General features: G+C 43.4%; 1 long non-coding RNA gene across 6 annotated transcripts in view; it reads left to right on the top strand.

The window, feature by feature from the left end:
• LOC107052842 overlaps positions 1-15,124 on the top strand; it is a 35,114-nt gene extending 19,990 nt beyond the window's left edge. The window contains exons 5-9 of one of the 6 annotated variants that reach the window (XR_003074327.3): positions 414-504; positions 4,420-4,644; positions 6,118-6,332; positions 7,918-8,107; positions 9,611-15,124. This is a non-coding gene — a long non-coding RNA (uncharacterized LOC107052842). Of the gene's footprint in view, positions 1-413; positions 2,005-3,877; positions 4,645-6,117; positions 6,333-7,917; positions 8,108-9,610 lie in introns of all 6 variants that reach the window. The other 5 variants (XR_006938864.1, XR_003074322.3, XR_005858419.2 and 2 more) reach the window with 5 other exon arrangements.
• Positions 15,125-26,820: the final 11,696 nt, after the last annotated feature.

Genomic DNA, 26,820 nt, shown 5'->3' with positions numbered 1-26,820 from the left:
TTTTGGATCACAATTCATAACTTAACATCAGCTTTTTATATACTGGTTAAGAACACAGTCTTCAAAGAAGCCTTAGATTAAGCTTCCTGATAAAACATATTAGCTGCAGAAAAGTTGCTTCATAAGCCCTGAATCAGATGCCAAAAAGTACCTCTTTGTGTGCATGGAAACAATGCAGCAAGTCCTCCCATGCTGAGTGCAACTATTGGCCTCTCTACAATCTGGGCACACTCAGCTCTATAGTGCATGAGCTGTTTTTGTTTGCAGATGACAGGGTTTCTCAGCAACGTAAGAATGTGAAGCACAAGTGGCATGTGTCAATAAGAACAAAGCAAAAAGTCAGGCTTGGCTTCCTTTGACAACCGGGCAGTTCTCCTTTCATGCATTTTCCCTCCTATGCTTTTTGCCTACAGGTTGCCAACAGTTTACAGAGCTTGGCCCAGGTGCGCTCCTGCTGCATACACAAAAATGCCCACAAGGAAAAGGGAGAGAAAGGGCATAAATGTAAGTATATAGATGAAATGTTTTCATTGCAATGCAACAACATAACGCATACAGATGGATTGAGGACCCTATTGCCTTTATTTTGGGGTACGCTTAACAGCAGGCACAGTATAGCAGCCTTGTGCCCTAAATGGTGGGGCTAGATGATCATAGTGGTTCTTTCCAACCTTAATGATTCTGTGATTCTGTTCTATATTATTGGGAAATTCTCCAACCTCACGCAGTTTTAGGTCTACTGAAAAGCATCTGACAGGTCTGCTGAATTGCATCTTTGCTTAATTTTCCTCCCTCCAGAGTATGGTGAATGTTTCACAATAATCATACTGATTTAATCTGCCCCAAGATTAAAAAGTAGCTTTCGCTGTCATTTTTGTGTCTCTGAGAACATTGGAAATCCATTTAAACTTTTTTGTTCTTGTGACTTTTTTGATTATGTCTTGGAGTAAAACCATTGGTCTCTTCGGCCACACTGGTGTGTAAATAGCATCCCTCAGAACTGATGTCACCATACTAATTAGCCCTTAAATGAAGCCCCGTGTCATTGGGAGTGGTTTTTACACTATCACTGAAATTGATTATCTTTTGTATGAAGTGCCAGGGTGATAGGCAGTGAGGTGCATTGCAAACAAATGGCCCAATCCTGTCAACTCCCACGTGCCCTCTGTCATTTATGTAGTCCCTCTTAATCCTGGAAGATGCAACAGGCACCTTGAGACTCATCCCTTTTGGCAGGGTCCCGTAAGCTAGCTAGGCTGCGTCTGCTTCACTAGCTTTGTTTGCAGAAGTTGAAACCAAGTGGAAAATAGTCCCACCAGCTCCTCGCTGTTCAGATTTGTCCCCTGATTGTTCATCTTGGCAAAGGATCGAAACTTGTTGCTGGACATGCTTTCACCAAAGCAGTGCAAAAGAAGGAGGGAAGTCATGTTTCAACTGCACCCATCCCAGAAAGCTAATCTCCTGCATACTATCAATCCAGTCCTGAATATCTATGTCACAACCACTAAGCAGACTGTGTTCTTACACAAATTACCAGAACACGTGACTGCTCACAGCCAAGCAGCTGCTATTGTTCTCTGCCATTTCTAAGGGCTCAACTGTACAGTCACTAGACAAAGATCAGGCTAAACAAGGCCTAAAAGAAACAAGCAGACAGATTCATCCACAGTTACAAGGACCAAGAGCGTAAGAAGCAAACAATTTTTTGGATCCAAAGTAGTATAGAGGAGGAGTTGTACTAGAAGATCCCATGGAAATGACATTAACATATTTGTAACTGAATCTGTAAAGAGGGTGGTTTGAGCATTACAACAGGAACAGAGATGACATTTAGCCAGCCACAAGCCTGCCAGCTTGAGGAGATCTAACACTGCCTGTCAGAGGAGGTGATGGATTTCAGACAGGAGCTATGACAGCATTTCTAACACACTGAGTGGCACCCTGTGAGTGTTCATCTAACGTGTTCACCATGTGACCACAGAAACTGGGATCGAAATTCTTCTTGTAAGTGCAATTCCTCTATTTTGTCACCTCTTAAACTACCGTATGACCAGATGGGGTAAGTGCCAAAGTATTATATCTGAAGTCTCTGTCCCACCCTTTGTAAGAATACTGTGGAGAATATAAAAAATTTAGTAGTAAACTAAAGGAAGTTATCGTGTAAAGAGAATCACAGGGCTATTCTGTGGGCAACTCTATGTGCTTACAGCATAGAACCAGAATCTACTCCTTTGAGTAATTTGTTTCCAAAACGTCTCTCTAACTGAGGGAAATTACTTACATGGGATGGTTCAATTTTATTTTCATAAACCATCTTCTGGAATTTGTAGGGAACTTCTCATGATTTGCAGAAGCAGGATTCTGCCTAGTAATACCAAATACAAATCTTCTGATGTCAATTTTTAGTCCTCATCTGGGCTGTCCACACACTCTTTTGTTGTCAGTGACACTATCAGAACAGATACATACTCATTTTCCCATTCTTTAGCAAGATCCACAGACCTATGTCAGTGGCATTGTCACAGAAGCATGGCTCCAAAGTGAAAACAGAACAGTGTTGTTTTGCTTGTTTGTTTGTTTTCATTATTCTTTTTTTTTTTTAAGACAGTATGAAGTTAGTTGTCTTGGAATAAGCCTTTGGTCCGTACTTAGACCAAAAGTTAAGATTAGGAGAAGAAAACAGCTACTGAACATAGAGCAAACTGTAAGCCCTTTCCAAAGGTGATGGAAAGAAAAGTCTAAAAGATAAATCTTTCTTTGCTCCTGCTTCTGAAGCAAGAAGAAAAATGGGAATGAGTTCAACCTACTCCAGATAGTAGATGATGCATAACCACATGTATCCACATTGTAGCATCCCAGGGGTTGCCAAGACTCAGAGGAGAACACAACCGCTTCTGCAAATTTCAGTACAGGCCTAGACCTCTGCAAGTCAGCTCTGCAAAGCCCAGTGTCCCTTTGAGAATAAATCTCAGGCACAAGGGTTAGATACTAAAGAATCTCTAAAAACGATGAACAGACATCAACAGAACTGGAAACTGTTCAAGGAAGTACTGAGTCTGTAAAGGTGCTTTAGTAAATTTGGTCAACTTAATTTCAGTGTCTGGTTAAAAACAAAAAAAAAAAAAAAGGAAGGAAGGAAGGAAGGAAGGAAGGAAGGAAGGAAGGAAGGAAGGAAGGAAGGAAGGAAGGAAGGAAGGAAGGAAGGAAGGAAGGAAGGAAGGAAGGAAAGAAAGAAGGAAAGAAAGAAAGAAAGAAAGAAAGAAAGAAAGAAAGAAAGAAAGAAAGAAAGAAAGAAAGAAAGAAAGAAAGAAAGAAAGAAAGAAAGAAAGAAAGAAAGAAAGAAAGAAAGAAAGAAAGAAAGGAAGGAAAAAAAAAAAGAAAAAAAGAAAAAAAGAAAAAACAAAAGAAATATCAAAGAGAGCCAGGTTCCAACCTGGAACCAGGTTCCAACCAGGTTCCAACTGCTAGACTGTTTGTCCAGCTCCCCATGTCTTCTAGCACAAGCAGCATTGCAGTGTGAAGCTTCTGGTTCATTTATGCACAGGAAACCTCTTATTCGGGTGCTACTGAAATGAGAGCTGTTTCTGCAGGCAAAAGAGGAAGAAAGCTCTGTCACATGCAGTGTCACACCAGTGAAGTCATGCACTGGCATAACAGCAAGTGTTGTCAGTTGTCAAAGGCCATCTGTAGCCAGCAGACTTAAACTGTCATCCTGCAAAAAGATGCAAACAAGCCTAATGGGAGATTGCTTTATCCTCTTTCTGGCATTCAATCAAATGTTCCCTGAACAGACATAGAAAACAAAGGATCACTTTTTTTTTTTTTCCTAAAGAAAAACATTATTTTTGTGGCAGTTTATATATTTTCAAAATGACAGGAAAAATAGGAAGAATCAAAGAAAATTCCATAACCAAAGGGTCACTCGTCAGCTGTGGATTGCATGTAACTCTGTTGCTCCAGGGAGAAAGGGATTGCTCCACTGCTTGCTCTGCAGAATAGACTCACAGACTTTTGAATCATTTATGCGTTTGCTATGTAAGTAATTTGACACTCTACTGTTGTGCTTCCTCTTTTTTTAGGGGGGAGGGGAAGAAGTTATTTTTATGGTACCAAACTCTGAGGAAAATGCTAGAAAAATGTACAAAATAAGAGATCCATTCCTTGGAGCAGGAAATGGATGCACACTTGGATATGATACATTAAGCATTCTTTACAAAGTGTAGTGATGGCTCCCTGTACACTTCAAATATCCTCCAGCAGGTATCAGATCTTCAAATCAACCTGCAACTGAAGAGAGGAGACGTGCAGGGGGAGAGGAACACTTTCCATCACATGCAGGCCCCAGTGGTGTAAGGGGGGAAATACTCTGTTCCATATTCCTGGAGGCAAAGACAAATGTGCTTGTTTGGTTGGTTCTAGCGCGGACAGGGTCCAAAGAAGAAGAGCACTGAAAAGTGAAAAATGAGTCTTGGGATCTGTGCCTGGTACTGATGCAAATGAAGGTGGAACTATACAAACAGCAACACAATTGGGCCATTCATCATTCCTTCATTAGCAGCTTTTCTTCACAACACCCCCATCAAAGAAAGAAAACCTCCCTTCTTTTTATTAAAGATCAAGAGGATTGAAAAGAAAGCGTAATTGGTGAGTGTGCACCATGTGTGCTGTTTTAAGGTTAGTGCAAGTAGGACAGCCCTGAATCCATAGGTAGTGTCAGTATAATTCAATTTACACAACTTCCATAAGAAAGAAACTTACTGTGTTGTATCGAATCTCAACTTATGGCAAAACAGGTGCTTGCTATGAACATAAATGCTTCCAGCAATGGTGCTAAGCAGGTGCCTGCACTCCAGGCATAATCCCAGACCTGTTATCTTGCTCAGATTTACAGGAAAGCTCAGATTCCAGTAAAGCATGCACATCAAGTACTCTAGTCTTGTTTCCTCATATATAATTTCAATTGCTACTAGTGAAAAAGAGTTATATTGTTTTAAAGTATTGCATGTTCCTTTAACGGAATAAAAGTCTTTTGTGTTCTGTTGACTTGGATGATTGAACATTAAGGTTGTGTTTTTATATATAAATATATATATATATATGTGTGCATCATACTGACAGAATTCGATATTGCTGCAGCTGCCTGTCACTTCCCATTAAAAAAAACTTGACTTCAGCTGCTTATAAATCTTTCAACAAAATTTTCCATGCCAGCGGCTGAACATTTGGAAAGCATCTTGGCAAGAAATGATTCAGCTGTTTCCAAGAAATCAGGTGGATAGTAGAATACATTGTCACGACTATGTTAAAAAACATTGCCATGACTATGTTAAAAAACATATGGTTTTGTTGGGTTTGTTTGTTTTTGTTGGTTTTGCCTTAATTCCAAAGAGCACATAACCAGTAAGGCATGCACCTTGCTGTCTCTGAAAGACAGTGTTCCACTTGTTGGAGTTTCTAGGATTTGAAGCTACTCACTTTCTGGAGATCACAGTGCCCATTTGCAGAAGTGACCTCCAGGGACTGACAAGGCCTTTCATCTGCAATTGCTGAACCCAGACACTAAAAGTCTGGACACAGAAAGTGGGGGAAGGAGGTCATCCATCTTCCTCAGAGTGACCTCTTCCTCAGCACACAATCAGAATGGTTTGAGTTGGAAGGGAGCTTAAACTTCATCTACTTCCAACCTCACCATCTCAGGCTGCCCAGGGCCCATCCAATCTGGCCCTGGGCACCTCCAGGGGTGGGGCAACCACAGCAATCTGGGCAGCAGTGCCAGGACCTCATTGCTCTGAGTGAAGAATTTCTTCTTAATCAGCCTGGAGAGGGTTCACACAGGACACAAGGATCGACAGAAGGACACTCTGAAAGAAATAAACCAAACGGGACAAGATAACTGCACAGCAACAGATGGCTGGTTCTAACTATCAAACAATTTATCTACCAAAATACCAGGTTACCTACAGAGATCACCTTTGGGTGCTTTGGGCAGCACAGCTTATTTTTGATTTTCCCTTTTTTGTTCCAGTCATATCATTTATTAACACATCCCACTGTAAACTGTTGATCTGTGGCATGAGGACTCTAGTAAGAATCCTGTGCTTTGTTTCCAACTTTCAGGCAGAGGAGACATGCAGTGACATGGAGACTGCATGCTCAGCCTGGCCTCGTTGAAGGAGTGCCTTGTATTGCACTGAGACACAGCACCTGCACTGCAAGAGCAGCACTGATGCAACTCACAGTCTGCCAGCACGTCAGCTGAAAAAGAGCTCTGCAGAAGTGGGATCATGTGAAATTAATACTTCCAAACAAAAATGCAACAATACCAACATCCCGTAAGTGGTGTGAAGGACTGTTTCAGGAAAACAGAACAGCAGCAGAAATATAATTAAAGTCTGTAAAGGTGTAAGAAGGTACAAAAGAAATCTGTGATAAAAAGGGATTAAGCCTCTGGAAACAAACCTACAGTCAGTGATTCTTTGGATTTAAGGTCAACTTAGATCCTGGCTGCAATGCAGAAATTGTAGCTGAATAGGTTAGAATAAATGCAGATTTCAGCACTGTGCTGCCTGAACCTGAACACTTGCCATCCCAGTCCTTGATTTGACTTCTGCTTAATTCTGGTCTGAGTCTGAATAGCAGTTCTTCAAATCAGTGCCCATCAGTAAGGAGCTTTAACGTATGTATATTACCCTATTATAAAATATGTAGTACAAATGACTGAATTACAGTAGGAGATGCATGAATTCACAGGAAAAAAAAGGCTGAATTTGAACATACAGAATCATAGAATCATTTGAGTTGGAAGGGACCCTTAAAGGTCATCTAGTCCAACTCCCTGCATATTTGTCACTGATTATGGAACAATATCAGATAATACGCTATTAACTTAAGCAGTGTGTACCTGCATCTTACAGACAGCTACCAACATGGACATGTATACATTTCTCCTTGAATCCAGAATTAAGGATCAGCAAAATGCTTTTAAACAGACTTTTCAGATGCCATGGCTCAAAAATTAAGCAAAAGAACAGCAGCAGATGGATGGGGCCCTGGGCAGCCTGAGCTAGTGAGGGGCAGCTAGCCCATGGCAAGGGGGTGGGACTGGGTGGTCTTTGAGGTCCCTTCCAACATAAGCTTTTCTATGATTCTATAATCAACAGCTTTTATTTCTACATCCTTAAAAACAAAAAGAAAATTATTAGTTAAAAGCTCTTTTGAAGGAACCAATAATGAGTATAATGTGTGATGTGTGAAAAGTGATGATAATCACTAATACACACTTGAGGTAGTCCTAAACAGTGGCCTAGATGAGCTACCTGCAAACAAGATTTTGGCTGGATGTTAGTCTGCTAGAAGAAACCTTAAAGCAAAGACATAAAATGGCAGTCATACTGATGCACTGAAAAGCAAGGAGAAGAGAGAATACCATATCAGATGCCTAGGAGCTTACTATCTGTGCTAGCTACTGTAACAGGAGAGCCCAATAACTCAAGTGACATATTTCTGGAAACCAAAATATTTCCATGCATTCCAGTCTCCTCTTTCCCTGAATGAGGAATAATTTATTACATAATATTCAGCAACAAAAACATTAGTAAGTCTTCCTATAAGACTATATATATGTATAAATATATATATTTATATAATTTTATCACATTGGCCTAAATGAAATAATTGTCAATAAGCAAAAATGAATGGTTTTCTATTCTGTACACAAATATACAGAGATAGGTATCCAGAATATTCACTGGACTTTAAAACTGGATGAAAACCCTCCTTATTTCTAGCCTATAGAAAATTCAGAACTAGAACTGAACTTCACAAATCAAGCTTATCATGGGATTCACATAGACAGTCCAATTCAAAAGCACCCCAAGATGAGAAAAGTTAGGATTCAGGTCAGAACTTCTCTTTTAGGCCCAACTAAGGTATCCACTTGTCTACAACCTTGTCTACAACCAAGCAACCCTGAAATGGGGTACTTCAAGAAGTATGAACAGCGACCATGCTCAAACCAACTGAATGGGTCTTCTGTTCTCAATGGGTGAATTCAACACCTGTCCACACCAACCTCACAGGTGGAGCTGCAGCAGCAATTATCAAAACGGTCAGAACTCTTCTCCTCATACCCACCTTTTACATTAAGACTACTAATGGTTACATTATTTATGGCTGAAAATGAAAGCAAATCACATGAGTAAAAAGCAGCAAAAAACCAAATAATTTTCTATTTACAGGTAAACTCTTTTAGAAGTTCAAGTTAAATGAATCACATATGCAATCAGCTTGTGGTGACATAGAAAGACTCGAAGGGAAGAGCCCAATATCTACCTGTTTATTTTGAATGCCAAAGACACTGCCTTTGTTGTGTATATACAATGTCAAACACAGCCAGGTGCTCTTATTCTACCATAAGAAGGATTAGGAAATACTTGTGTTACAGCACTGTCTCAGAGCGAGGGTATTTTCTTCTAGGATAAGTGCAATTATTATTCTAATTTTACACAGGGGAGAATGGCGACACAGACAAATCAGGTCACTTAATTAGCACCCTTTGAAAATCTGATATCATAGTCTCAGGTTAAAACAATTCTCTAAGGAAATTATATTTACTTATTGTTTATCTCTGAGTTTATGCCAGGAGACACGAGCAGCTCAAGAGGTATGTCAGAAATTGCCTCTGCTCTGAATTCAGGGCTTCAGCAATTGCAAACTGATGCACCCATCTGAGCAACACAACTATGGCAGTAAATAGATATTAAATAAGGATGTTTTCAGTCAAAATCAATATTGCCAGCTCCACCAGGGTACAGCTTTTTACAGCTAGCCCAAGTAATGTTTACATCCACTGACTTCAGAAGGGAAACACACTTAGCACCTCAGGGTGTCAGGCCTCTAAAGTAGGTTTCATTTTCTTTAGCATCAAAGCAAGACCTGCAGGCAGCTATTGCAAAGGTTGCATCACGCTAACACAGTGCTGTGAGCATTAGATGTGCCTACTGCTGTTAAATATGTGACAGATGTACCTGCAGAGAACTCATTAATTCTAATTTCTATTCCTGTTAGTCTAGAAATATCAGCATGTAATTGTTAGTTTCTAAAATATTCTGGCAATCTTTTTTTTTTTTTTTTTAACTGAAAAACTGTGTCAGTTTTTATTTTGGACTATCAGATGAAGCCTGTTCTCTTCTGTGCCCCTCAAGTGATGTGTTGGGGTAACCTCAGCCACCTAACAGGAGAGGTGAGAGCTGCAACAAGAACACTTGCTGCAATCCTGTAAGCACTTGGAGTAGCTGGGAAACTTCTTCTAAGGAAGAAGTGGAGAAGCCTTCTGTGACAAGAAAATTCGCAATAAACTCCCATGAAAATGAAAACCAGAACCAATGCATGTGTGATACACAGTCAGTGTCCCAGTAACACACATATTTCAAGGTTGTGTTGCAGCGCCCATCATGAAGCAAAAGGCTGAGTGAAAAACAGGCCAGCAATCACATGCTGTAACTGCAGGCTGACAGGAAGTCCAAAGGAACTTGCGTATCTCGTTTTCCTGAAAAGCATGCTAGTTTAACTAACACTGATTTTCTCTCTTTTGATGTATTGTTTTTCCTAGAGTTCTGAAGATAAGTTCATTCAACACCAAATCAAAGCCTGGAAGTAGCAGCAAGCTAACTAGCTGTGTACAGAAGCCCTGCAAAAACGCATCCATCCATCTTGTTGACAGAAGGGGCTCACACACACAAACTGCTTCCGCATGAGAATGGGAAGACAGCACATGTTGCTCTGTACAACAGCATACAGGGACCAGAAATTGATGGCATGCAGCTGTGGGGGCAAAATCTCTTCTCAGCCTGCCCATGGAGACTTGAAAGGCTGACAGAGGAAAACTTCATTTAAGCAGTGATATCAAAGACATGTGGGCAAATAAAATACAGCAGTGTCTCTGCAAATAACACATAAAATTACCAATTATTATGTATGAAAAACTAGTCTAGAAAAAGAAACGTAGCTTCAACTCTTTCATAATAGTTCATATATGCAGCAATTACTGCCCCAACCAATAGCAAAGTAGAAATTAACACAGTGGCCAATGGATGTTTGCAGGAAATAAGCTGTTAAATTATGCAATTGCTTTGAGAGGAAGTATAAGAGACATGAAATGCACAAAATAAATCTGTGGAATTGTAAAGGCTTGCACAGCATGGAACTAGCATGTAACTACCATGCAAGCATGGACAAGGCACTGCAGAAATCACAACACGGTTGTGCTGAGCCAGTATATAGCTTTTAATCATGTATGTGATTACATGATTAAAAGCTAAATAATAACCATCTACAAGGGAAGGTAAACTAAAATTATGTTGGCAAATTGGAGGCAAATTTCCTTCTCTGCTCACTCATGCACACCTTGTTTCTGAGTTTATTTTGTTTATTTCATTGTTTGGGTAATCTAGAAGATAGGTGTGTTTTACCAAAGGTCAGGGTCGTCACTGTGTATGGAATAATACCATAGAACCACCAAGGTTGGAAAAGACCTCCATGATCATCCAGCCCAACCACCCACCCACCGCCAGTACTTCCCACTAAGCCACATCCCTCAGTACCACATCTGAACAGTTCTTGAACACCTCCAGGGACACTGACACCACCACTTCCCTGCGCAGTCCACTCCAGCACTCACCACTCTTTCAGGGAATAATTTTTTCCTTTTTTTTTTATTTTTAAATTACATAATACCATGCACCACTATGCTCTTCTAGACACTCTGAAAGTATTTGCTGCTCAATGAAACTGTCCTGCAAACATTTCTGCAAGGTGTGCACAGCGAGCTGCAACACTGTGCATAGCATCTGAGATGTTTTACTGCTGAAGTTTTGCTTTAATTCCTGGTCAGTGCTCACAGATTACGCATCTGCCTCTGACTTCTTTTGCTTGGGCTTTTTTTTTTTTTTTTTTTTTTTTTTTTTGAATCAGCAGCATGGCATTTTATATAATAATTGTCGACAGAACGGTAATGCTGGATTTATGCCATATATTAAATGTACATAAATAGTTAACACATTACATACTATAATACACTGAGGACACATTTTAAGCTATTTATGCTCCATATACTACACAGGAATTTGTCTGTAGGACTAATGAAAGGTATTCACACTACTCTGTTACAGTAAAGCTGTTAGCATAAATGGGACAAACTCCTCGTGTCACAGACAGCAAAATGATAAAAGGTTTAGTAGGCTCTTTGGCAGGAGACAGACGGAATAGATTCAGCTGCTAAAAATCAAGATGCTGACATTTTGTCCTTAGTCACCAGTGTTATCTTTCTCCATAGAAACCAAGTGTAGAACAGTGCACATTGTCCCTCTGTCCCTTTCTAGTCAGGCTGTGTTACAACAGCCCTACTTCACAAAGAGAAATTTAGTTCCCAGGATTGTCTCTAATCTATTGCTGTTATTAAGACACTAAGCAACATGCAATAATTACATGCTCTGACTATCTTCTATCCCCATCATAATAACAACTGAAAATGGGTGTAAAGGATATATACATGCTAAGGACTCACTCTCTATGGCATTCCTATTGAATCCAACAATAATGTTCTCAATCAGGCAGAGAATGCTGCCCTAGAGAATAAATTGCCTGAAACTCAAACATTGTATTGTGATAGGTTGGAACTACACAAGGGCTTGAACATTGTTTTATCAGTCACAGTTTTATTTCCAGTCCTACTGACATTTAAGGCACCTGGGATACATCAGTGAAGGATGTCTGCATAGAACTGGGGAGATAACTGAACCAGAAGGAAAGAAAGGGGGGAAAAGGAACAAAAAGAAAGCTCTAAGTCAGGCAAAAGCCATTGCAAATACTGTGCTTAACCAAATGTGAAAAAGGGCTGGGCTGCTTTTTTTTCCAGCTCCTTCACAATTAGTAGGCCAGAGCACTATTCCCAGAGTTCTCTGCTCCCTCAAGAGTGCTTATTTAATGCATTTTTAGTCTCTCTGTATGTTTCATCTGAGTGCTGAGAGCAAGAGAAGCAAGGGATAAGGCAGGATATTTTATTCTCTCCAATTTTTATAAGGGTAATAGAGAATGTTTGAACATACGTTGCGAAGCATGACTAAGCAAGAAAACTCATTCCTGACATACCATTCCAGTTAGACCCACCCAAGACATTACTTGTAATTAACTGGTCTTCTGCAAAGCTTTATAAGGGCTTTGTTTTCTATTCATGTTTGTTTCACAGAAGTCACTGCACTGAAGCAAAGCCTCATCTGGAACAAGGAAGGGATTTTTTCCTTTGGCCATGGCCATTCCCACTGGAATCCTGCAGTACTGCAGAGCCACTTCTCCCCACAACCAACCTCCAGACAGTTTCAGCTCTTACACATAGCAATCAGTGTTATCAGTTGGATGCATCTCTTGCCGTTTTGCAGATTAATTTAGGAAGACATGCTGTGCAGAGATTCTTCAGAGATGCATGGAAGAAATGTTCAGGAAAGAAGACGATAGGACCCTGCTGGCTCTGCTCTCAGCATTCGTGGGCGCCATCTGGCGGTCCTTTATTAATTATTGTAATATTTTATGATATATGCCCTGATCAAAACGACTTGGTCTTGATGGTGAAAATGACTCTAAGCCTGAAGTTGTTCTGACCAGACTGTGGTCCACCTTCTCAGTATGAGCTAAAAACATACGTCATGCCAAGATCTGGACTCCCAGCCACGAATCCGTACTACCCTGCAACTCAGAAGCACATAGATGTGACGTTTTACTATATGCCTACCCCTGGGCTAGACTTACCATCCCTGTGCTGATAATGGAAGCACATTTCTAGAAAGAACAAGCTGGTGGATGTATAGGTCTCTGTCAGCCAAAACCCAATGGAATAAATACCTCTAAGAGTCAGATAATCCCATTAGGCTCTAGAGAACTAAGGTATAGTTCATGTGTGAAAAACGGAATGTAAATTTACGGATGGATGAATCAGGGGGATTTCCAGAACCATTTCTGAACAGGAAGACCACTTAGCTGGCCTTCTTCAAAAAGAATTTCTGTCACATGCAGGCCCTGGAATGAGGAAGAAATTTGGCTCTGATGTTCTCTGCCGATGACACAAAACTCAATTTGGAAATGCAAGCTAATGAAAAATACAAACACGTTCCCACAACCACAGCTATGAAGACAAATCAAGTATACTCACTGAATGGAAATTAGAAGTATTTTTAATAGCTGGGTGTAGCAGCAGTATGTGTACAGCTATTGTGGGATTATATCATCCCAAATATGTTTTTACCAAAGGATCAGCTCCAAGAATAACTAAAACCAGCACTGCATGCATCTCAGGGTAAAGAGGGTTTAGGTATGTGCAACTAATAAGAGATGTATAAATCCTTATGCACAAAAATACTTATGCCCATACTTGGTGCTGAAGGATAATTCTGAATATAACCTCTCTATTCAGACATTTCACAAGCAGCTGTCAGATCCTGATTGCACTGCAGATTCCAGCCTGGAATGCAACTTCTTGGATTCGAATTCACACGACATTACTTCTCTCTGAGCCTAATGTAAGATACGGACCTACTGCAAATGCAGGGAAAGCAGTGCTTTCATAAAAGCTGTGCTTTCATAGCAACGCAATGGTTGTGCTGTGCATGATGCAGCACTGTGGTTCTGCATCACCCACGCTCACACAGCCAAGACTCTCAGCATATCACCAGTCACCTTTCTGGTCTTCTGCCCATCTCAGTTACAAATATCTCAGAAGACAAAAGTACAATATCCCATGGACAACACTATTCACTCTGTTAAGAAATATCTCCACATAATCAGTGTCATTTATTTTTCTGCTGACACTTCAATACTGATATGACTGTAAATAATTCCACTTGTTCTTTGGGTATCCATACCTCATTTTACTAAAAAACACATAGAAGAAGGAAATATATTTAAAAAAAACTCACAACAACAACAACCAGGACTCCCTTCTTCTAGATATTTGCCACACCATTCTTTGAAAGCACCAACAGTAACTCCGACTGAAACACGCAAAAGCTATTACATCCATCACTCGATGGGCCACTGGGAGGCAGTCTTTTCAACCTGAAAAATAAAGATAGTTTGTCTTCTGACACTCCTTTGATATAGTGGTTGCTTTCCCACTGTTTATCCAGAAACACCTATTTCTATTTATTTTTATTTTTCCCAGCTCAACATTTTTCTGCACATCCTTATATTTCTTTATCTTCTACCATTCCTAAGTATCTCATCTTTGTCGTCGTTCTGTTGCATACATGTTTAGAAATACTATTAAACTCCACCCTTATATCTCCTCCTTTCTTGCTGCCATCTAAGCCTGTTCTTTCAGCTTTTCCTTCTCTGCAGTTTTTTTCTCCTTATGTACAATATTCTCCTTCTTTGCTGTTCCTTTCCACGAGCCACACATTCTTTCACTGTCTAAAGAGGTAACAAAACAAAAGCAACTATTTATGTGCCCTACTATGTGAAAAGTGCATTCTTATGGAGTAATCTCTCACTGACAGTAAGAACAGGCAGCTTCTTCTCAAATATGAAACCCTGGATGCTTTACCATACAAAACCCCAAGTAACTGTCTCCCTCTTACCAGCTCTCACCTCCTGTTCTTCCCCTAACACTCTCACATTAAAGCTTTCCCAAAACTACTATGAAAACAAGAAGGTTGACCCACAATACCATCCACTGAAAACAAAAAGAGCAATCCAGGCATCAATGGGAACTCTGACCACAATGCAACTTGAAAAAATAAAACACTTCTTTTGCATGTGGACTGTGTTAGACAAAGTACAGCTTTGTGATGTGCGTGTGTTTGCAAACCAGCTAATGGAGAAGCAGTAAGATATGCATGAAGTAAAATCTGCATCCTTTATTAGATGTGATCAGCTTGGCTGATTGGCATCAATTCATTGGAAATCAGAATTGCAAAGACAGAATGCAGTGAAGCCTACCTTGTGTTCATGTTTGGTTAGCAATGAAATAAAAATAATAATTAAAAATGGTGGTGATGAAGAGGAATGTTTGAAAGTAAGAAATATTTATTCTTCATTGGTGTTAAAGTTAAATAAATTTAAGTAATGACTCTTCGCATTTAACAGCTGTGATATCAATTCTTCTAATGCATTTGTAGAAACACTGATAGAAAGGGTATTCTTTAGTTTTGCTGTTTAGTTTTTATTTTCTCTGCTCCTAAAGGATGATCACAGGCATCACCTCTCCCTGCCTAGTGAGCCAGTTCCCAAAAGCCTTCATATGACAAGAGCTGTAAGGTGCTCCAGGTGCCAACAACAGCTCCTATTGTTCCCCTGAAGGATGCCAGTATGCCACAACAGCCTTGCTGTCAGCCCAACATAAACCTCAGTTTGCATTTGGCTAGATCAGATGATTCATACTAAGTTTTCCAGGTAACGATAACTAAATGACTCATTAAGAACAAATACATGGGAAAATTCTAACATCTTATCTCTTGCAAAACCCAGAGGACAGAAAGAAAATATGCCAAATGGGAGATGTAGAAATAAGCTCAGTTGAAGTGCTTTGAAGCAACCTGTGATACCCTCTCTTTCTCCACTGTCTATGCAATAATAATGGCAAATACTTTCTCCAATATCTATTTTCCCCTTCCTCTGTTCTCCAACCTTTCTACATCCCTGGAAAACCTTCCTTCTTTCACTCCCACAGTTTCTTTCTGTGCCTGATTGAGCTTGTTGCCTGAGCAACTGTAGCCGAGGAGAAGAGAGCTCTCACCAGCTGTGAGCTGTCGCAATAGCACTGCATTCTAACCCTGGTGATAGCTACAGCAGCAGGCACAGGAAATTAACAGTTCAGCTGAGTTAGGTGCCTTGATTGGGTGTAGCCTCCTTACAAGGTGCTGGGCATCTAGCAGCCACCTTACATCTTTGTTCAAGCGTAAATAAAATAGCCCAAAACATCATAGGATTGCCAAGCAAGTAGCTGCTTAGCTTACGCACAAATCTGGACTATATTCACCCAACAGCCAGCTTTCTTGCTTTTTAATTCCAGTCCTAATAGAACAAATTAACTCAAAGAGGAACTGAGGTGGCCTACCAGGACTTCCGCAAGGCTTTTGATATGGTCACATGCCACATTCTTATCTCTAAATTGTAAAGATATGGATTTGAATATCCTCTGTTTGGAGGATAAACGGTTGATTGGATGATCACAGCCAGAGGGTTGCAGTCAACCGCCCTACATCCAGCGGAGGGCCATGAAGATGCACAGAGGGCTGGAGCACTGACCACTCCTACGAAGGGTTGAAGGAGGTGGGCTTATTCAGCTAGAAAAAGAGAAAGCTCCAGGAAGACCTCATTGTGGCCTTACTGTACCTGAAGGGAGCTTATAAGCAGGAGCAGGAGCGACTTTTCACACAGTCTGACAGCAATAGGACTAGGGGGATGGCTTTATACTAAAAGAAATGAGACATTGGTTAGATGTTAGGGGGGAATTCTTTACTCAGAGGGAAGTGAGGCCCTGGCACTGTGCTGCCCAAAGAGCTGTGTGTGCCCCATCCCTGGAGGTACCCAAGGCCAGGTTGGATGGGTCCTGGGCAGCCTGAGCTGGTGGGAGGCAGCCAGACCACAGCAGTTGGTGCTGGGGGGGAAGGGGGTTAAGATCCATTCTATGAACTATGTTTCTATAAACTGGTAATTAATCTCTAGAATCAGAGTATTCCCCTCTAAATGTTTCAAACGATATCAACACATCACTCTTCCTACTATCTAACCTGAACGCCCCCTGTCTAAGTTGAAAACCATTCTTCCTTGTCCTGTTGCTATCCACCCTAATAAAAAGCTGTTCCCCCTCCTGTTTATATGCTCCCTTCAAGTACTGGAAGAGGTATTAAGTGGGAGAAAATGTTTTATTTTGAGGACAAAAAGTGGTATTATTGGGTGAAAATATCTTATTTTCAGGAGAAAAGCGGTATTTTTAGGAAGACAATGTCATATGTTGCAAAGAAAATTCGTCTTTTGTGGGAGAAAACACATATTTTGTGGAGAGAAGTGGCATTTTGTAGGAAAAAAAGTCTTCTTTGGGAAAGAAAAGGTGGTATTTTGGGGAGAAAATGGCAAATTTTTGGATAAAAGTGGCATACTGTAAAAGTCATGCATTGAAGAGAAAAGTGATATTTAAGGGAGAAAATGTAATATTTAAAAAAAAGTAGAATTCTGGGGAGAAAATTTCATATTTTTGGAAAAAAAGGGGATTTCGGGAGAAGGAAATGCCATATTTAGGAGAGAGAAGTTATAATTTGGGGCAATAATGTCTACTGACATGTGAGAACAAGTGTCATTAAGGGGGTGAAAATAACTTATTTTCGGGAGAAAAGCAGTATTTTGGATAGAAAATGTCCTAGTTCAGAGAACAAGTGTCATTAGGGGGGTGAAAATAAGATATTTTCAGAAGAAAAAGAGTATTTTGGAGAAAAAATGTCCTAGTTCAGAGAGAAAAAATCTGATATTTTAAGGGAGATAATGACATATTTTGGACAAGAAAGTGATATTGTGCGAGAGAAAATTTGATATTTTCAGGGGAGATTTTAGGTTGTGTGGGAGAAACTGTCGTACTGTCGGAAGAATCGTAGTATTTTGAGGAGAAAGTGTCCTCTTGGGGGGGCGCACCTCTGATCTTTGTCGGGAAGAGACGTGGGTACTTTGTGGGAGAAAGCGTCTTAATTTCTGGAGAGAAGGTGGTAGTTGTGGATACCATATCATACCTTTTGGAGACAAGTTGTCTTTTTGGCGATGAGAAGGTCCCACTCCTGGGGGAGAAAAGTGAGATCTGGGGGGAGAAAATGTCATATCTTGGGGGAGAACCATAGACTCGTGTCACAGAAGGATAGAATGGCCTGGGTTGAAAAGAAGCACAGTGATCGCGGCGTTTCGAGCCCCCTGCTACGTGCAGGGTCGCCAACCACTAGACGACCAGGCTGCCCAGCGCCACATCCAGCCTGGGCTCGAAAGCCTGCAGGGATGGGGCCTCCGCAACCTCCCTGGGCAAGCTGTTCCAGTGCATCACCACCCTCGGCGTGCCAAACTTCTTCCTACTATCTAACCCTGACACCCCCTGTCTCAGTTGAAAACCATTCCCCCTTGTCCTATCACTCTCCGCCCTGGTGAACAACCCTTCCCGCTCCTGTTTATACGCTCCCTTCAAGCACTGGAAGTGGTATTAAGGGGGAGAAAATGTTTTTGCTTTTGGCAGTGAAAAGTGGTACTTTGGGGCGACAGTAGCTTCTTTCTGGGGGACAAGTGGCGTTCAGTGGGAGTATTCTTGTCATAGCTGGGGGAGACATTGTGTATTTTGGGGGAGAAGACAGATATTTAGTGGAGAGAAGTGGTATTTTGGGAGAAAATGTTTTCTCTGGGGGAGAAGAAGTGGTACTTTGAGGAGCAAGTGGCATATCTTTTGTTGCAAGGTGGTGTGCTGGGGAAGAAAGGTGATGCTTTGGGGAGCAAAGTGACCTCTGGGGGAGAAAGCGTCTGATATTCGTAGAGAAGTAGTAGTTGGGGGTGCAACTGTCTAATTTTGGGGAGAGAATGGGTATGTGGGGGGAGAAAATGTCTAATTGTTGGGATCAAAGTGGTACCTTGCGGCCAACGAATGACCTACTCCTGGGAGAGAAGTGCTATGTGGGGGAGAAACGTGGGGTAGAGAAGTGGTGTTCTGGGGGAGAAAGGTCATATTTTGTTGAAAAGGTGTCCTGTTTGGGGGTGCGAAGTGGTATTCTGGGAAGCAACGTTTGTAGTTAGGGGAGAACAGTGGCATTTTGCAGGAGAGAATGTCATATTTGAGAAGAACAGGTGTATTCTGGGGAGAAATTAGACTATCTTTGCGGGAGAGTGGTATTTGGTGGGAGGAAAGTGGGACTTGGCGGGCGAGAAGTCCTGTTTTGGGGATCCCAGTGGTATTCAGTGGGAGAAGAATGGGTATTTTGTAGGGGAAAGAGGTCTGCTGGGGAGAAAGTGTCACATTCTGGGGAGTGAGGTGGTATTCTGTGGGAGAAGACGGGCATTTCCTTTGCGAAGACGTCGTGTTTGGGGGAGAGTCGTGGTATTATTTTGTGGGAGGCGATGTCGTATTCTGGGGAGAGAATGGTTGTTCTGAGAAGGGAATGTTGCGTCTTTGAAAGAGAAGTTCTCTTTTTGGGGAGAAAGTGTAGTAGTATTTGGGGGAGAAAGTTGCTATTTAGCGGGAGAAGTGTCCTATTTTGGGGAGAAAAAGGGCATTTTGGGGAGGAAATATCATGTTTCCGGAGCAAGCATTTGGGCGAGGATATGTCCTGTTTGGGGGAAAAGTGGTCTTCTGGGGGCAAAACGGTCTAATTGCCTAGAGAAGAAGTGTCGTTTGGGGGTGAAAACGTCTTATTTTTGCGGGAAAGTTGGTACTTAGGTGTCCTAGTTTGGCGAGAAAGGTGATATTTTCGGGGAGGGAACGTCCTGCTTCTGGGAGAAAAGTGGTGTTGTGGGGAGAGAGTTTGATATTTTCAGGGGAGATTTTAGGTTGTGTGGGAGAAACTGTCGTACTGTCGGAAGAATCGTAGTATTTTGAGGAGAAAGTGTCCTCTTGGGGGGGCGCACCTCTGATCTTTGTCGGGAAGAGACGTGGGTACTTTGTGGGAGAAAGCGTCTTAATTTCTGGAGAGAAGGTGGTAGTTGTGGATACCATATCATACCTTTTGGAGACAAGTTGTCTTTTTGGCGATGAGAAGGTCCCACTCCTGGGGGAGAAAAGTGAGATCTGGGGGGAGAAAATGTCATATCTTGGGGGAGAACCATAGACTCGTGTCACAGAAGGATAGAATGGCCTGGGTTGAAAAGAAGCACAGTGATCGCGGCGTTTCGAGCCCCCTGCTACGTGCAGGGTCGCCAACCACTAGACGACCAGGCTGCCCAGCGCCACATCCAGCCTGGGCTCGAAAGCCTGCAGGGATGGGGCCTCCGCAACCTCCCTGGGCAAGCTGTTCCAGTGCATCACCACCCTCGGCGTGCCAAACTTCTTCCTACTATCTAACCCTGACACCCCCTGTCTCAGTTGAAAACCATTCCCCCTTGTCCTATCACTCTCCGCCCTGGTGAACAACCCTTCCCGCTCCTGTTTATACGCTCCCTTCAAGCACTGGAAGTGGTATTAAGGGGGAGAAAATGTTTTTGCTTTTGGCAGTGAAAAGTGGTACTTTGGGGCGACAGTAGCTTCTTTCTGGGAGACAAGTGGCGTTCAGTGGGAGTATTCTTGTCATAGCTGGGGGAGACATTGTGTATTTTGGGGGAGAAGACAGATATTTAGTGGAGAGAAGTGGTACTTTGGGAGAAAATGTTTTCTCTGGGGGAGAAGAAGTGGTACTTTGAGGAGCAAGTGGCATATCTTTTGTTGCAAGGTGGTGTGCTGGGGAAGAAAGGTGATGCTTTGGGGAGCAAAGTGACCTCTGGGGGAGAAAGCGTCTGATATTCGTAGAGAAGTAGTAGTTGGGGGTGCAACTGTCTAATTCTGGGGAGAGAATGGGTATGTGGGGGGAGAAAATGTCTAATTGTTGGGATCAAAGTGGTACCTTGCGGCCAACGAATGACCTACTCCTGGGAGAGAAGTGCTATGTGGGGGAGAAACGTGGGGTAGAGAAGTGGTGTTCTGGGGGAGAAAGGTCATATTTTGTTGGAAAGGTGTCCTGTTTGGGGGTGCGAAGTGGTATTCTGGGAAGCAACGTTTGTAGTTAGGGGAGAACAGTGGCATTTTGCGGGAGAGAATGTCATATTTGAGAAGAACAGGTGTATTCTGGGGAGAAATTAGACTATCTTTGCGGGAGAGTGGTATTTGGTGGGAGAAAACGTCTAACTTTAGGTAGGAAAGTGGGACTTGGCGGGCGAGAAGTCCTGTTTTGGGGATCCCAGTGGTATTCAGTGGGAGAAGAATGGGTATTTTGTAGGGGAAAGAGGTCTGCTGGGGAGAAAGTGTCACATTCTGGGGAGTGAGGTGGTATTCTGTGGGAGAAGACGGGCATTTCCTTTGCGAAGACGTCGTGTTTGGGGGAGAGTCGTGGTATTATTTTGTGGGAGGCGATGTCGTATTCTGGGGAGAGAATGGTTGTTCTGAGAAGGGAATGTTGCGTCTTTGAAAGAGAAGTTCTCTTTTTGGGGAGAAAGTGTAGTAGTATTTGGGGGAGAAAGTTGCTATTTAGCGGGAGAAGTGTCCTATTTTGGGGAGAAAAAGGGCATTTTGGGGAGGAAATATCATGTTTCCGGAGCAAGCATTTGGGCGAGGATATGTCCTGTTTGGGGGAAAAGTGGTCTTCTGGGGGCAAAACGGTCTAATTGCCTAGAGAAGAAGTGTCGTTTGGGGGTGAAAACGTCTTATTTTTGCGGGAAAGTTGGTACTTAGGTGTCCTAGTTTGGCGAGAAAGGTGATATTTTCGGGGAGGGAACGTCCTGCTTCTGGGAGAAAAGTGGTGTTGTGGGGAGAGAGTTTGATATTTTCAGGGGAGATTTTAGGTTGTGTGGGAGAAACTGTCGTACTGTCGGAAGAATCGTAGTATTTTGAGGAGAAAGTGTCCTCTTGGGGGGGCGCACCTCTGATCTTTGTCGGGAAGAGACGTGGGTACTTTGTGGGAGAAAGCGTCTTAATTTCTGGAGAGAAGGTGGTAGTTGTGGATACCATATCATACCTTTTGGAGACAAGTTGTCTTTTTGGCGATGAGAAGGTCCCACTCCTGGGGGAGAAAAGTGAGATCTGGGGGGAGAAAATGTCATATCTTGGGGGAGAACCATAGACTCGTGTCACAGAAGGATAGAATGGCCTGGGTTGAAAAGAAGCACAGTGATCGCGGCGTTTCGAGCCCCCTGCTACGTGCAGGGTCGCCAACCACTAGACGACCAGGCTGCCCAGCGCCACATCCAGCCTGGGCTCGAAAGCCTGCAGGGATGGGGCCTCCGCAACCTCCCTGGGCAAGCTGTTCCAGTGCATCACCACCCTCGGCGTGCCAAACTTCTTCCTACTATCTAACCCTGACACCCCCTGTCTCAGTTGAAAACCATTCCCCCTTGTCCTATCACTCTCCGCCCTGGTGAACAACCCTTCCCGCTCCTGTTTATACGCTCCCTTCAAGCACTGGAAGTGGTATTAAGGGGGAGAAAATGTTTTTGCTTTTGGCAGTGAAAAGTGGTACTTTGGGGCGACAGTAGCTTCTTTCTGGGAGACAAGTGGCGTTCAGTGGGAGTATTCTTGTCATAGCTGGGGGAGACATTGTGTATTTTGGGGGAGAAGACAGATATTTAGTGGAGAGAAGTGGTACTTTGGGAGAAAATGTTTTCTCTGGGGGAGAAGAAGTGGTACTTTGAGGAGCAAGTGGCATATCTTTTGTTGCAAGGTGGTGTGCTGGGGAAGAAAGGTGATGCTTTGGGGAGCAAAGTGACCTCTGGGGGAGAAAGCGTCTGATATTCGTAGAGAAGTAGTAGTTGGGGGTGCAACTGTCTAATTTTGGGGAGAGAATGGGTATGTGGGGGGAGAAAATGTCTAATTGTTGGGATCAAAGTGGTACCTTGCGGCCAACGAATGACCTACTCCTGGGAGAGAAGTGCTATGTGGGGGAGAAACGTGGGGTAGAGAAGTGGTGTTCTGGGGGAGAAAGGTCATATTTTGTTGAAAAGGTGTCCTGTTTGGGGGTGCGAAGTGGTATTCTGGGAAGCAACGTTTGTAGTTAGGGGAGAACAGTGGCATTTTGCGGGAGAGAATGTCATATTTGAGAAGAACAGGTGTATTCTGGGGAGAAATTAGACTATCTTTGCGGGAGAGTGGTATTTGGTGGGAGAAAACGTCTAACTTTAGGTAGGAAAGTGGGACTTGGCGGGCGAGAAGTCCTGTTTTGGGGATCCCAGTGGTATTCAGTGGGAGAAGAATGGGTATTTTGTAGGGGAAAGAGGTCTGCTGGGGAGAAAGTGTCACATTCTGGGGAGTGAGGTGGTATTCTGTGGGAGAAGACGGGCATTTCCTTTGCGAAGACGTCGTGTTTGGGGGAGAGTCGTGGTATTATTTTGTGGGAGGCGATGTCGTATTCTGGGGAGAGAATGGTTGTTCTGAGAAGGGAATGTTGCGTCTTTGAAAGAGAAGTTCTCTTTTTGGGGAGAAAGTGTAGTAGTATTTGGGGGAGAAAGTTGCTATTTAGCGGGAGAAGTGTCCTATTTTGGGGAGAAAAAGGGCATTTTGGGGAGGAAATATCATGTTTCCGGAGCAAGCATTTGGGCGAGGATATGTCCTGTTTGGGGGAAAAGTGGTCTTCTGGGGGCAAAACGGTCTAATTGCCTAGAGAAGAAGTGTCGTTTGGGGGTGAAAACGTCTTATTTTTGCGGGAAAGTTGGTACTTAGGTGTCCTAGTTTGGCGAGAAAGGTGATATTTTCGGGGAGGGAACGTCCTGCTTCTGGGAGAAAAGTGGTGTTGTGGGGAGAGAGTTTGATATTTTCAGGGGAGATTTTAGGTTGTGTGGGAGAAACTGTCGTACTGTCGGAAGAATCGTAGTATTTTGAGGAGAAAGTGTCCTCTTGGGGGGGCGCACCTCTGATCTTTGTCGGGAAGAGACGTGGGTACTTTGTGGGAGAAAGCGTCTTAATTTCTGGAGAGAAGGTGGTAGTTGTGGATACCATATCATACCTTTTGGAGACAAGTTGTCTTTTTGGCGATGAGAAGGTCCCACTCCTGGGGGAGAAAAGTGAGATCTGGGGGGAGAAAATGTCATATCTTGGGGGAGAACCATAGACTCGTGTCACAGAAGGATAGAATGGCCTGGGTTGAAAAGAAGCACAGTGATCGCGGCGTTTCGAGCCCCCTGCTACGTGCAGGGTCGCCAACCACTAGACGACCAGGCTGCCCAGCGCCACATCCAGCCTGGGCTCGAAAGCCTGCAGGGATGGGGCCTCCGCAACCTCCCTGGGCAAGCTGTTCCAGTGCATCACCACCCTCGGCGTGCCAAACTTCTTCCTACTATCTAACCCTGACACCCCCTGTCTCAGTTGAAAACCATTCCCCCTTGTCCTATCACTCTCCGCCCTGGTGAACAACCCTTCCCGCTCCTGTTTATACGCTCCCTTCAAGCACTGGAAGTGGTATTAAGGGGGAGAAAATGTTTTTGCTTTTGGCAGTGAAAAGTGGTACTTTGGGGCGACAGTAGCTTCTTTCTGGGAGACAAGTGGCGTTCAGTGGGAGTATTCTTGTCATAGCTGGGGGAGACATTGTGTATTTTGGGGGAGAAGACAGATATTTAGTGGAGAGAAGTGGTACTTTGGGAGAAAATGTTTTCTCTGGGGGAGAAGAAGTGGTACTTTGAGGAGCAAGTGGCATATCTTTTGTTGCAAGGTGGTGTGCTGGGGAAGAAAGGTGATGCTTTGGGGAGCAAAGTGACCTCTGGGGGAGAAAGCGTCTGATATTCGTAGAGAAGTAGTAGTTGGGGGTGCAACTGTCTAATTCTGGGGAGAGAATGGGTATGTGGGGGGAGAAAATGTCTAATTGTTGGGATCAAAGTGGTACCTTGCGGCCAACGAATGACCTACTCCTGGGAGAGAAGTGCTATGTGGGGGAGAAACGTGGGGTAGAGAAGTGGTGTTCTGGGGGAGAAAGGTCATATTTTGTTGAAAAGGTGTCCTGTTTGGGGGTGCGAAGTGGTATTCTGGGAAGCAACGTTTGTAGTTAGGGGAGAACAGTGGCATTTTGCGGGAGAGAATGTCATATTTGAGAAGAACAGGTGTATTCTGGGGAGAAATTAGACTATCTTTGCGGGAGAGTGGTATTTGGTGGGAGAAAACGTCTAACTTTAGGTAGGAAAGTGGGACTTGGCGGGCGAGAAGTCCTGTTTTGGGGATCCCAGTGGTATTCAGTGGGAGAAGAATGGGTATTTTGTAGGGGAAAGAGGTCTGCTGGGGAGAAAGTGTCACATTCTGGGGAGTGAGGTGGTATTCTGTGGGAGAAGACGGGCATTTCCTTTGCGAAGACGTCGTGTTTGGGGGAGAGTCGTGGTATTATTTTGTGGGAGGCGATGTCGTATTCTGGGGAGAGAATGGTTGTTCTGAGAAGGGAATGTTGCGTCTTTGAAAGAGAAGTTCTCTTTTTGGGGAGAAAGTGTAGTAGTATTTGGGGGAGAAAGTTGCTATTTAGCGGGAGAAGTGTCCTATTTTGGGGAGAAAAAGGGCATTTTGGGGAGGAAATATCATGTTTCCGGAGCAAGCATTTGGGCGAGGATATGTCCTGTTTGGGGGAAAAGTGGTCTTCTGGGGGCAAAACGGTCTAATTGCCTAGAGAAGAAGTGTCGTTTGGGGGTGAAAACGTCTTATTTTTGCGGGAAAGTTGGTACTTAGGTGTCCTAGTTTGGCGAGAAAGGTGATATTTTCGGGGAGGGAACGTCCTGCTTCTGGGAGAAAAGTGGTGTTGTGGGGAGAGAGTTTGATATTTTCAGGGGAGATTTTAGGTTGTGTGGGAGAAACTGTCGTACTGTCGGAAGAATCGTAGTATTTTGAGGAGAAAGTGTCCTCTTGGGGGGGCGCACCTCTGATCTTTGTCGGGAAGAGACGTGGGTACTTTGTGGGAGAAAGCGTCTTAATTTCTGGAGAGAAGGTGGTAGTTGTGGATACCATATCATACCTTTTGGAGACAAGTTGTCTTTTTGGCGATGAGAAGGTCCCACTCCTGGGGGAGAAAAGTGAGATCTGGGGGGAGAAAATGTCATATCTTGGGGGAGAACCATAGACTCGTGTCACAGAAGGATAGAATGGCCTGGGTTGAAAAGAAGCACAGTGATCGCGGCGTTTCGAGCCCCCTGCTACGTGCAGGGTCGCCAACCACTAGACGACCAGGCTGCCCAGCGCCACATCCAGCCTGGGCTCGAAAGCCTGCAGGGATGGGGCCTCCGCAACCTCCCTGGGCAAGCTGTTCCAGTGCATCACCACCCTCGGCGTGCCAAACTTCTTCCTACTATCTAACCCTGACACCCCCTGTCTCAGTTGAAAACCATTCCCCCTTGTCCTATCACTCTCCGCCCTGGTGAACAACCCTTCCCGCTCCTGTTTATACGCTCCCTTCAAGCACTGGAAGTGGTATTAAGGGGGAGAAAATGTTTTTGCTTTTGGCAGTGAAAAGTGGTACTTTGGGGCGACAGTAGCTTCTTTCTGGGAGACAAGTGGCGTTCAGTGGGAGTATTCTTGTCATAGCTGGGGGAGACATTGTGTATTTTGGGGGAGAAGACAGATATTTAGTGGAGAGAAGTGGTACTTTGGGAGAAAATGTTTTCTCTGGGGGAGAAGAAGTGGTACTTTGAGGAGCAAGTGGCATATCTTTTGTTGCAAGGTGGTGTGCTGGGGAAGAAAGGTGATGCTTTGGGGAGCAAAGTGACCTCTGGGGGAGAAAGCGTCTGATATTCGTAGAGAAGTAGTAGTTGGGGGTGCAACTGTCTAATTCTGGGGAGAGAATGGGTATGTGGGGGGAGAAAATGTCTAATTGTTGGGATCAAAGTGGTACCTTGCGGCCAACGAATGACCTACTCCTGGGAGAGAAGTGCTATGTGGGGGAGAAACGTGGGGTAGAGAAGTGGTGTTCTGGGGGAGAAAGGTCATATTTTGTTGAAAAGGTGTCCTGTTTGGGGGTGCGAAGTGGTATTCTGGGAAGCAACGTTTGTAGTTAGGGGAGAACAGTGGCATTTTGCGGGAGAGAATGTCATATTTGAGAAGAACAGGTGTATTCTGGGGAGAAATTAGACTATCTTTGCGGGAGAGTGGTATTTGGTGGGAGAAAACGTCTA

Source organism: Gallus gallus, chromosome 3 (genome assembly GCF_016699485.2).
Source record: "Gallus gallus isolate bGalGal1 chromosome 3, bGalGal1.mat.broiler.GRCg7b, whole genome shotgun sequence".
In the NCBI taxonomy this organism is placed as follows: Eukaryota; Metazoa; Chordata; class Aves; order Galliformes; family Phasianidae; genus Gallus; species Gallus gallus.
This window is presented reverse-complemented; position numbering and strand designations above follow the sequence as displayed.